We start from the raw sequence: 12,453 nt of genomic DNA, 5'->3' as shown, positions 1-12,453 counted from the left end.
TCTTTTTTCTGTTGGCTTTGGATGCATTCTTCTCTACCTTCTTTTTGACTTTCTTCTTCGTAAGCTGCTATGCCTTGATACCCAAGGGTAAGATGAATTTTCTCTAATTAAGTATAAGATGTGAGCAGGGGCAGCAGAGTGGACTAATGAGTCCAATCTCATCAAGATTGACCTGAGTTCAAATTTTGTATCTGACGTATATTGACTGTGTGAACTTGGGCAAGTCACTTATTCTTAGTGTCCCAGGTGATTCTCTAAGACTGTAGATTCTCTAAGATTGTAGAAAAGATTGTAGGGGAAGTAGGGAAGGAAGAGAAGAAGTAGTGATATAATATCTACTGTGTTCCAGGCACTACGCTAAGTACTTTACAAATACTATTTCATTTAATAACAACAACCTCACAACAGCCCTTCAAGATAGTTCCTGTTCTAATCCTTATTGTACAGTTGAGAAATTGAAGAAAAATTAAGTGATTTGCTCGGGATTACAAAGCTTGGTGCCTCATGTGTAATATCTTACAGCAGTGAAGTCCCAATTCTGAACATACATAGAAATGCCATAGTATATTTGGGTGTTAGCACCCAGTAAAGAAGGAAGTATTGGGCTACATTTCCAATTCATTCATAGAGTATTTGTCAGTCATGGATTCTACATCTTCACAGTAGTTTCCTCACTACAACCCTGAGAAGCAAGTAATGTTTTATGACCCCATCTTAAGGATGGGGAAAATAAAGTTCAATCTGATGGAATAAACTTCCAAGAGTCACATGCTAATAAATATCAGAGCTGAGATCCAAAATGGGCAGCTTGGTCATACAGCGTATGGAGTGCCAGGCTTGGAATCAGGAAGACTCATCCTTCTGAATTCAAATTTAGCCTCAGATGCTTAGTAGTTGTGTGACTCTGGGAGCAAGTCATTTTAACTTGTTTGCCTCAGTTTCCTTATCTGTCATACAAGGTGGAGAAGGAAATACAAAACCATTCTAGTATCTCTGTCAAGAAAATTCCAAACGGGGTCATGAAAAGTAGAACTCAACTGAAAACAATTGAAGCTCAACTATAAAGCACAATGTTAGATACCAAAGGTAAATGTGACAATGACCTTTCTCTTAAGGTCTTTCTCTTATAATTCTCACTATAGTTATAGGAGATGGGTCATGGTGCTCGTTAGGGGAAGAAAAGTGAAATTTGTTATAGGCAAACTGGTTTTCCTAAGGTGATAATTTGTAGAAAAACCAAAACTAGAACTCAGATCTCTTGATTCCCCATCCAATGCTTTTTCCAATGCACTGTAATTCCCCTATCCTGTAATAGAATTCCTTTGAATTTGCAGGAGAACTCTATTTCTGATCATCTGTTAGGTAACTGGTACCTTTTTTCATCCTTACCAGGGTAGAAAGGAATTAGGAATATTGGTTACAGTCTCTGGAGGGCTGTCTAATGATTTAACTTTGTAGGCCCCAGGGAATGGTCCAATATGATTTGGGGCAAGTGGTAACTATCTACCTACCCTGTTATCCTGGAAAAATTCTTGTCTGGAGAAACTTTTTTGCCTCCCCAAACTCCAACCAAGTTTCAGGTAAATTTAATTTAATTTAATTTATATTATATTTATTCTTGGTTTTCTGACCTGAACAACCATAGTATTTGTTACTAACTTACAGGGTTGAGTGACCTATTTCTATGGATGGTTCTTGAGATGGATACTTTGATTCTGGCCTTGAGAGGTATCATTTAGATCAGGGTTTCTTAAAATTTTTTCACTTGTGACTCCTTTTGACATAAGCAATTTTTACATTACCCTAGGTTTATAGGTATATAAAATAGGAATACAAGTCAAATATTTACCGTTAATAAATCATAATTTCATAACTCCCACATATGATCCACATATGGGGTCATTAACTACAGTTTAAGAAGCTGGGATGTAAAGGTAAAAAGAGAGACAGAGACAGATACAGAAATCAAGAGAGACAGAGAGAGACAGAAAAAGAGACAAAGAGAGAGAAACAAAGACAGAGTCAGAGATAGAAAAAGAGAAAGAGACAGACACAGAGAGAAAGTAGCAGACAAAAAGACAAAGAGGCAGACAGAGGGAGAGGCAGAGAGACCGAGAAAGCAAGCCCAAGAGCATCACTTCCTTTGTGTTGTGGCTGTGACTTTGAATCTCACCAAGACTGTAACCCTGCAAACTTCAATGCTCAGAGCAAGGTCTTCTTGGAAATCAAGAGATGGTTCCATCTGGAACCTTCCCCCTTGAATAAAGAGAATTATTTTCCCTGACCCAGCCTGATGAGAGAAGGAAGCATACAAAAATGTCGATTGTCTCCCAGCTCTGTTACTTTGCTAAACTAATCAATCCATATAAAAAGAACAGATTAAATTGACTGACCCTCATATATTTAATGATCGCTGCTATTTGACCAAGGCACATTTCTCAGGAAGCAGCCTGTCACAGGCTATCAATATTCTTTTAATCCCGCGTTAGTTATTGGTACGCTTTGTTTCTCTCCAAGATGGCCCATCTCAAGTGATCTCACAGCTCACACAGCAAGAAAATGAGATGCTAAATGATTCTCCCGAATATCAGATGATAGCCTGTAATTCCTGTACTATGGATTTTTCAACTGGCACAGTTTCCTTGTTCTTCAACTTAAGTGATTCCTAAACTTGGTTGTCTAACACCCAAGTGTGCCTACAGTTATTTTAAAAAGTGATAATAAAGTTAAGGAGAAAATTTTCTAAGCAAAATTCACTTGAATTTGCTTCAAGGAATCCTATGATATTAATATTAATTATGTTTTTATAAGAATTTAGAGTTGAAGGGATCTAAGTGGAAGGGGTTAAGAAAGGAGCTGGCCTAAATGAAAAAATGGAGTAGATTAATGCTTCTTTGCCAATCATTAATAAGATCTGGCCATGGAGAGGCCATTGCTCTTCCAGCTTAGGTAAGCTAGGGAGTCCAAAAAAAAAAAATCCGATAAATGTATTTTTTATACTAATTCAAAGGAATAATCCAGCACTAAGTATTCAGGTTAATTACATGTCCTGAGTAACTAAAAAATAAGGAAAAGATCCTGCTTCCACCTTTCTTGTGAAATCTTTCCAAATGTCAGAATTCATTTTCTGATTCTAATTTAAACTGACTTTAGGGATACACAAGTGTATCCCACTATGATCATAACACACTTTCTGGACTATCCAAGGATCTTGTGAACCCTGCGAAGTGATTGACATAAAGTCAAGTAGAGGCAAAAAAAAAAAAAAAAATGTAACGGACCTGTCTGACTACCAACTCCATGCCTTAGTAGTTACTTTTTGTTTTTTATTTTTGTAAGCAATTGGGGTTTAAGTGACTTACTTGCACAAGGTCACATAGCCAGTGTTTGAAGCTGAATTTGAACTCAGGTCCTTCTGACTATAAGACTGAAGCTCTATCTGCATCACTGAGCTTTCCCAGAAATTGCTTTTTAAAATAATTCTACATAGGGAAGATATGTGCAATGGATAGAGCATCAGCCCTACAGTCAGGAAGACCTAAGTTCAAGTCTGGTCTCAGACATTTAACACTTCTGACTGTGTGACCTTGGGCAAGTCACAACCCCAATTACCTCAATAATAATAATAATAATTCTATACCATGAATTTGAAATCACTTGACATTTTTAAAAGAGGACAGAGTGTGAAGAAGCTGTTCTTGCTACTTGCCTCATGGATAATCATGGGATTGATGTAGAGTTGAAAGAGATCTTAAAGATAATCTCATTTAACCCTTTCATTTCAAATGTGCAAACAGATCCAGAGCCAGGAAGTGTCTTTCTAAAGTCACCCAGATAGCAGATGGAACAATTAGAATTCGAACACCTGTCCTCCATCTCCAAACTCAATGCCCTTTTAACTTTACCTTGATATTGTTCAGGAGTACAAGGAAGAGCTGGATAATTTTCCAAGTCCTGACTCAGAATCCTAAGTTTTGGTAGCTATTAGTCCATCTTTTATTGGTATTTATCACACATACAGTCTTGTGTCGAAACATTTGGGTATTTGTCTTATTTCTTTTTTTTTTTAGACTGAGATATCTTGAAAGCAAGGACTACAAGTTATTTATTTTTACACCCTCTTTTCCCACCCCAGCACTTATCACAACCCCATGCAGAAAATAGGTTCTTTATACGTTTTTGTTCAAGAGGAATCAAGATTTCTTCTTAGAAGGGTCCTGAGATGAAGGAGTATACCATTTACCACTTCTGGGAGGAAATGGGTGAGGTGGTGAATGCTGGTAGAGCAAAGATAGTTGGGGAAAAGAGTGAGGGGGCCCTACAAAATCAAATATATAACAGTACAGTGTTCAAAGTTTTAAGAGGTTGGAAATGTTTTCCAGGGTAGTGCGGCTCACTGACTGTACTTCCCAAGACTTAAAGTAGGTTTAGGGGCTTATCATAGTACAGGGCACACGAATCATTAATTAATTAATTAATGCTGTATGAGTGATGAACATCATCTAGTTGCATCTCAGAAACAACTTATCCCCTGTTTCTGGTGCAAGGTGATAGTAGTGTGAATTAGTCATTGTTATGAAATAGGCTACCACTCATCAAGGTCCTGAGAGATTCAAGCACCTGTTTTGACCTTTTCTACCATACTGTGATCCTGGTTCTTCTCAAAGCAAAAATCTAGAGAATAGTGACTATACCTTTCACTTAGATCCCTTTTCAGTCCCTAGCATTGTGCTGAATACATAATGGATTGGCCTGTTAGATGGACTGCTAGTTTTCTCCTCAGCTGTATATGTACTCTTCTGTTTTCAAGGACTGGTTATAGCTCCCCAAAATATAATACATTTTCTCTTTATTATTGACTATTAAAAATCCTCTTCCTTGAAGATTCAGCTTAGGTGTCACTCTCCTTGAAGCTTTTCCTAATCTTACTGGTCAAAAATGTTCTTTCTATCTTCAAATATTTTTAGAACATTTTATCTAGAACTACTTTTTGATCCCATCATACTCACTTTACATTATTTCTTTATACAAGTCATATCAGTTTGTCTCTGCCCCAATAGAAAATAATGTCCTAGAGGACAAGGGGCTATGCCATTATTTTTTTTTTGGTATTTCTAGCACAAACCCTTGTATATAATAGGCACTTAATAAACATTCATTGAGTTGCTTAGCAAACTCTTGTCAGATTAATTACTGATTTTACCTATCATTTATTTTAAAATACTTTCCCCAATTAACTTTAAAAACACTTTTTAACATTTATTTTTTAAAAAAATTTGAGTTTCAAATTTTATCCCTTCCTATCTCACATCCTTAATCCCTGATATGGTAAGCAATTTGATATAGGTTATATGTGTGCAGTCATACAAAACATATTTCCATATTAGTCATGTTGTAAAAGAAGCCACAGACCAACAGAAAAAAATATGAAAAAAAATTAAGTGAAAAGTAGTATACCTCAAAATGCCTTCAGATTCCATTAGTTTTTTCCTCTGGAGGCAGATAGCATTTTTCATCATGAGTACTTTGGATTACCTTGGATCACTGTATTGCTGAGCATAGCTAAGTCATTCCCAATTGATTGTTTTGTAATAGTGCTATGATTATGTACAATATTTTCCTGGTTCTGCTCACTTCACTTTGTTGTGGTTCTTGTCTTTCCAGATTTTTCTGAAATCATGCTGCTTGTATTTCTTATAGCACAATAGTGTTCCATTGCAATCACATATTACAACTTGTTTAGTCATTCCCCAGTTAATGGACATCTCCTCAATTTCTTATTTATTGCCACCACCAATAAAAGAGCTGCTATAAAAATTTTTGTAAAATAGATGGTTTTCCTTTTTTTTTTTAAATCTCTTTGATACTCACCATTTATTAAACAACAATTCCATGCATATAATTTATTGTGTTTTTTTTCTACTACTTAGAACAGGACTTGGCACATATTAAGTGCTTACTAAATGCCCTGTCTATTTTTTCTGTCTCTCTGCCTGTCTTTCTCCCTCTCTGATACTCTTTCTTTGTCTCTCTCTTTTTTTTTCAGTCTTTGTCCCTCTATTTCTCTCTCTGTCTCTCTCCCTTCCTCCTGACTATCTCTTTCATATATGTAAATCTCCTTTCCCCAACTAGACTACATGATATTTGAGGTCAGGAACTATGTCTTCCCTATAGCACCAACTGCAGAGCTGGCCATATAGTAAGCCTTTGCTTGTTTAATAGATGAATTCTACTCATGAGGAAGCAATATCTGGGTTACTATTTCATCCTACAGCACGGACCTCTATGTTGACCTTGGCTGTTTTACTGAGGACTTTGCTTGTTGCCTGGCTGAGAAATGACTTAGCAGGAAGATGAGTTTGTAACAGGCCCTGAAATTATCCCCTTCTAGCCAATGGGGCCTGACGTGGTTAGGGGATCCATTCATTGTGGAGCTGGCTTTCTGTAGTTTGGCTCCCCCAAAGGGGCCCTGTAAGCCAGACGTATTTTTAGTTCAGTTCAGGCTCCTGGTTTGTAAACACATAGCATCAGAGCCTCAGTCACTGAAAAGGTGGAGCCCATTTAAGATTTTACTATTTTTATTGCTTTATTTCTCCCTGGCCTTCCATACATCACGCCTGTCTCTCCCTCTCCCCCTCTCTTCCCCCCCCCTCCCCAGTGCATTCCTGTTCTGAGCACTTGATCTATGGTCTATAAGTAGACGTAATGAAATGCCAAGTTGCTTTAAAAAGAAAACCACACACAACTGAAGATTTGGCCCACGTATCGTCCAATAACAAACAATAATACTCTACTCGCCCTCTGCCGTGGCACAGAGACATAAAATTTCTTAAGTCTCCCTGGGGACTGAGCCTTAGAGATGGCTGATTCATAGCTTTGCCAATCAATTTTCTACCAACCCTGATTTATTTATTTTCTTTTTTTCTTATATTTAACCACAAATAACATTCAAACAGTAACATTAATGGCATGAGTTAATAGCTACTCTTCCCTCCTTCTTTGACTCTCCCTTACCTCAAACAAGGGTAGTCTGCACCAAGGGGAGAAAGCAGGAGTGCACAGGTGAGGTCTGTGTGCGCATTTGCCATCTTGGAAGTAGTCCATTTACATACACTCTGTCTTTGCATATCTGGGGTAAGAAAGGAAGCAGCAATAACAAGACCAGCCAGCCGTGAGTGAAACTGTAAAAAAAGTCAGTTTTGCTTATGGCTTTTTCTTCCTATCACTGATGCTTGTTTTGGACAAGGACCTATCTTTCCTGGGCCTTAGTCTTCCCATATAAAAAAAATAAGTAGCCTTGGGTAATCCTTTCTAATTATGAGACTGAATCATTTAAAAAGAAATTATTGAGATGCTAATTGGATATCACCTCTTCCATGAAGCCTTCTTAAACCCTCACCAACCCTCTCTGGCAGAGAGCTCTTTTTACTTTTACCGTAGTCTATTTTATACTTTGTTTGTATTTGTGTCATATTCCTCTTTCTCTGATGGACTATAAGGTTTTCAAGGATAGGAACTTGTCATTTTTTTATCTTTGTGTGATCCTGGACAAGTCATATTCTCCCTTGGATAAAATAATATCCGTAAATAAGGGAGCTGGGCAGTGGATACAAGGAATCAAAGGACCTGGATTCAAATTCTGCTTCTGAAGCTTTGTGACTTGGGGCAAAATCGCTTCATTTTCCTGGATCTCAGTTTCTTTAGCTGCAATATAGAAAAATCTTATTTTTATCTTCACAAACACTCCCTTCTCTCTAGTCATGTGGCCACCATTCTAGTTCAGGTCCTCATCACCTTTTGTCTGAATTATTTAATAGCCTTATTTCCTGTTACATTTAGAATGAAATATAAATCCTTTGTTTCAAATTTAAACCTGGCTCCATACTCCTTTTTAGCATTCTTAATTTCTATGCAACTTTTATTAAGAGACATTGACTTTTTTTTTCTTCCTCACAAAAGATCCATCTTCCATTTCAGCCTTTCTCCTGGCTAACCACCATGATGTCATGTACACTTTCCCCACTTCTGTCCCTTAAAATTCCTATTTTCTTCAAGAGTTAGCTTAAGCTCCATACCTTCTGCATCACTCTTCCTGGTCCACTCACCCTCACCCCAATTTCTAGTGCTTCCTCCTTCAAAGTAACTCTGTATCTGACATATCTATGTCAAGATAGAGATCTACTGGGAGCCGGGGATTCTTAGTGGTAGACATGGAGAAAGAGTTCATCTATGAGGAGTATCAATAAGGTCAGATTAAGATACACATACACGTGTGTTTATATCTATGTGCATATATCTCTCTTAGAAGCCAAGTTTATAGTGGACAGAGACAGTTTCAAAGTAGTATTTGTTTTCCCAATGCCCAACACAACTTGATTGGGGAGAGGAATTGGCAGAAAGGCAGGAAACAGAGACTGGATGACTATTCTGGTCAGTTCTAGCTTTGGAGTTAGGATTTTATGATTCTGTGATTTCTAAAAAGATGACCTCTATGGTTCTAAACCTATGTGATATTCAGAGCTGAACAAAGTTTTTTTTTACTCACAATAGGCATTTAAAAAATGTTAAATCAAATAGTGTTTGTTGACTAGAAGAGGGCTAGCAGGCCCCTTCTATGTAACATGTGTGCTTTAATAGTAGCCTTGTGGAAACAACGCTACAATGCTTGTCTTTTTTGTATACACTGTTACTAGCTCTAATGGTTGAAGTGATGGCATTAGACAAATGAGTAAAGGGTTTTCTGGCAATGTATTATATATTGGTCTTTTGACATTTCTTAGATCACTATTTATAGCAGGCATTTTTAACCTAGGGTCCATGAACTTGGATGGGAAAAAATTATATCTTTATTTTCATTAACCTCTAACTCAAATTTAATGTTTTCTTCAATAATGATTTTTAAAAAAACACTAGACTTTTCCTTCCCTAAGAAAGGATCCATACACTCTACAATATTGCCACAGGGGTACATGACATCACAAAAATTAGGAACTCCAGCTACAGTAGTGTGTATGTGTAGTCTTGTATGGCAAGAACATCTCCTATTTTGCTTTTTTCTTTCTTTCTTTTTTATCTTCATGGTATGATTTATTTTTAATTGTTTTTTTTATTTAAAATTAAACACAAAATGAGAAGAGAAAAAACAAACATTGCCATGTACCCAGCAGACCATAAGAGCAGACCCATAAGAGAGGATTTAATATGAAACAATGCATTTCAGTTTCAAGAAAACCTATATAACAAGTGCAACGTATTGTTTTCAAAGCTGCCCAGCTTTTCTTTGCTTCCTTATTGGTTTTCTTTTGTTCTCTGCCTTGTACTTTTTATTTTATGTTTTTCCCTTCCCTTCCCACCAAAGAAGAAACAATTAGCATGGATACACACACAGATATGTACACACACATTAACACACACATGTATGTTTATTTCTACCTGTTAAAAGTTTCTCTGAAGGTGGATAGAATCGTCCTTCATAGATCCATCTTTCCATGTTTTTAAAAATCAACCAGTTTATCTTATTCTATATCACAGCAGTATTCCAATCCAATCACAATCTATCTGAAAGACTATCTATGAAAAGTTTTTTTTTTTTCAAATTTCTGCATTCCTTCTATTGTTAGCTCCTATTTTACTTTTAAGATCTTCTCTTCTCTATTTTCTGTTTACCCTAGAGGGTTTTTTAAAATTTTTGATACTCATGATCCCTTTTCATGTGAGAAATTTTTATGTGATCCGGGATATATAGGTAAATATAATAGGTATTCAAATCAACTATTTCTTAATAATAAATAATCATTTTGCAATCCCCACATTTAGTTGTAAGACCCTACGTAGGGTCATGTACCAAAGTTTAAGAAACTGGACAACTTAAATCAGTTGTTCTTTTTTCCCTGATTCAAATTCCCTGTATTGAACAAGCTGATGCAAAGATAAAGGGAATGTCAATAATGCTGCATGAAGACAATATGCTCCAAAGACCATCTCCTTGGGACCTTCTGACACGCCAAGATGTGGAGAACACTGGGGATGTGATGTAGAATTATTGTCTTCATGCTCATCTATACCGGTAGGTACTGAAGGTATTTAGGCAAGGGAAGCAGTAGGAACAGTATTGGTTCATTCGAAATATTTACCTTCTTACATGTCACAGCAAAAATCATTGTGGCAATGTGTCTTTGGTTTGGGAATTCTAGGATTTGTTGTCTTCTTAGCGTCTTCCAGATGGTGTCTATACAAACTGTTTTTGAGTGTGGAAGGGTCCAGATTTTTGTGACTGTGACAGAGTGTTGGGTTTGGAGTTGAAGATTCATTCTCCTGACTTTAAATCTGGCTTCAGACACTTTCAAGCTGTATGACCCTGGGCAAGTCACACAACTCTGTTTACCTCAGTTTCCTCATCTGTAAAGTGACCTGGATAAGGAAATGGCAGACCGTTTCAGTTTCTCTGCCAAGAAAACTCTAAATGGGGTCACCAAGAGTTGGACATGACCGAAACGATTGAATAACCATTTCTAACTCCAAAGTATGTGTCACTCTTTCAGAAAGACAAGACCATTTCATTGGTATACTTCAATGTTCTGCAGTAATAAGATGACAAAAAGAAATTTCTTTAAGAGTTTTGTTGCAAAGTGAGTTCTGACTTTTAGTCACTGATCTGGGGTGGAAAAGGGGAAAAAAAAAAACCTCTTATGAAATAGTCTAGGTTCATAGACTGTTGTTAGGCCTGGAAGGGACTTTAAAGGTCATCTGTCTAGATCTCTACACATGAGATCACTTTGGACTTAAAAAAAAAAAACACAACCTGCTATTTGTCAACTTTGAAAGTGCCAGCAACAGGTTATGACAGGGAAATATAAACTCAAGCCAGAATCATGTCTGAAACTTTCTGCCTGCAATAAAGTTCATCTAGGAAACATACAGTTAATTTTTTTTCCCTTCAGGGAGATTTTTCTAAAACTTTTTTTGCGTGTGTGTGTGCTTTAAATTCTTCATCTCCTCCCCATGCAAATAATGATGGTCATATAAGCACCAAACAATGCAAGGCCTAAACTCCAGACTGAATAAGTGAACTTCATCTGCTTCTAGGTGAAGATGCCAACCCCAGTGAGAAGCATGGGGAAATATATGAGTTTTTCACACAGTGATTTACCTTGCTGATCAAATGCATTCTGTGGATGGCATAGCATTACTATTGTGCACCAGATAAGCAGACTTCTATTCCTGCCCCTACCCCCCAGCAGGGGAGGGGGGAAGCTTAATCATTAATAACACTAACTTGCGTTTCTAGTGCCTTGAAAATGAGAATTTTGCCCTTTTCTCCCTGGGAGTAAATTGGGTCAGAGTGTTCCCAGAATTTACATTTCAATTAAAAAAACAATAATAACACATTGTGCTAATAGTGAATGATTCCTACTCAGGGAAAGATGATACCGCCGGCTACTTTGTTAATGAAAAGCCCCCTTCATTCAAACAGGCCACACATCAGTGGTAACAAATCTCCTGTCTTGTTCTGTTGTCTTCGGCTGGTTGAAATGTGTAGGATGGGGGGTGAGCCCATGCACTGTAAACACTCGACTGGGCGTTGTGAGAAAAGTTTCCCAAAGTCCCTGGCCTACGTTTCAGTCCTGTTTCCTTGATCAGTCCTGCTTTGCTGAATTAAGGCATTTGACCTTTTGCAAGGGTTTTTTTTTTCCTCCTTCCCTTCACAGGAACTTGCTGTTGGATCAGAGATTTGCCTGAGAGGTACAGTTTTTTTCTCCCACTTATGGATGAATTTAACATAAAATCCCCAATAGCAACAAACTGGGTAATTGACAGAAGCTTCTGATCTAGGCTTTCATTACAAACTGGTGAAATGGTATTAGCTTTTTACTGAAAGCAGGGCACTGATCATTTGCATATCAACAGAGCTGGGCCTATGAAGTTAACTGTGATTTGTATTGAGGGGTATTATTCCTTCTATTTTGCAGGGTTACACCAAAAATTTTCCTAGACGGCTTTATTTCACTGAAACTATGGAGTATATAGAAAGTGATGTATAAAGTTGCGATAATTATTTGAGATCATTTTGGGGGGGAGAAAAAACCCAAAACTGGGGAGGGAAGGGGGTCTGGGTTGAGGAAGGCTTGACGATTCTGGGCTGAATACAAAGAAGAAACTTCACTGGGAAACTTCACACTGTTTTCCCATTTCTAATTTTGTTTCTTGAGTAATACTGAAAATTTTACCCACAAATTCATATTGTTTGAAAACAAAAACAAAAACCCCACCTAATTTTCAGCCGACAAACTTTATATATACAATTTTATATATAATATACATATGTATATAATACATGTATATAATATACATATATTACATATATGTTTTAAGTGTTGACAAATCGTGCTAGATATGGTAAAAGCAAAAACAAATGTGTCAACAGCTGTTGGGCATCATTTGAAAGCCTGGACA

This window comes from Sarcophilus harrisii, chromosome 2, assembly GCF_902635505.1.
Source record: "Sarcophilus harrisii chromosome 2, mSarHar1.11, whole genome shotgun sequence".
NCBI lineage: Eukaryota > Metazoa > Chordata > Mammalia > Dasyuromorphia > Dasyuridae > Sarcophilus > Sarcophilus harrisii.
The sequence above is the reverse complement of the archived record's forward strand: the minus strand, read 5'-3'. Positions refer to the sequence as shown.